This window comes from Octopus bimaculoides, chromosome 20 (genome assembly GCF_001194135.2).
Source record: "Octopus bimaculoides isolate UCB-OBI-ISO-001 chromosome 20, ASM119413v2, whole genome shotgun sequence".
Taxonomy (NCBI): Eukaryota; Metazoa; Mollusca; class Cephalopoda; order Octopoda; family Octopodidae; genus Octopus; species Octopus bimaculoides.
In genome coordinates this window covers 15066570-15066843 of record NC_069000.1, presented here as the reverse complement: position 1 = coordinate 15066843, position 274 = coordinate 15066570, and the positions used below count along the sequence as shown (strand labels likewise).

Genomic DNA, 274 nt, shown 5'->3' with positions numbered 1-274 from the left:
TCGAGCAAATCGACCCCAGGACTTATTCTTTGTAAGCCTAGTACTTATTCTATCGGTCTCTTTTGCCGAACCGCTAAGTTACAGGGACGCAAACACACCACCATCAATTGTCAAGCGATAGTGGGGGAACAAACACAGACACACAAACATATACACACACATACATACATATATATCATCATCATCATCATCATCGTTTAACGTCCGCTTTCCATGCTAGCATGGGTTGGACGATTTGACTGAGGACTGGTGAAACCGGATGGCAACACCAGGC

The 274-nt window shown here is 44.9% G+C and overlaps 1 protein-coding gene across 3 annotated transcripts in view; it reads right to left on the bottom strand.

The window, feature by feature from the left end:
* Positions 1-274, bottom strand: part of LOC106873321 (protein phosphatase 1 regulatory subunit 12A) — a 231579-nt gene that overhangs the window by 15583 nt on the left and 215722 nt on the right. The gene's annotated exons all lie outside the window — the stretch shown is intronic.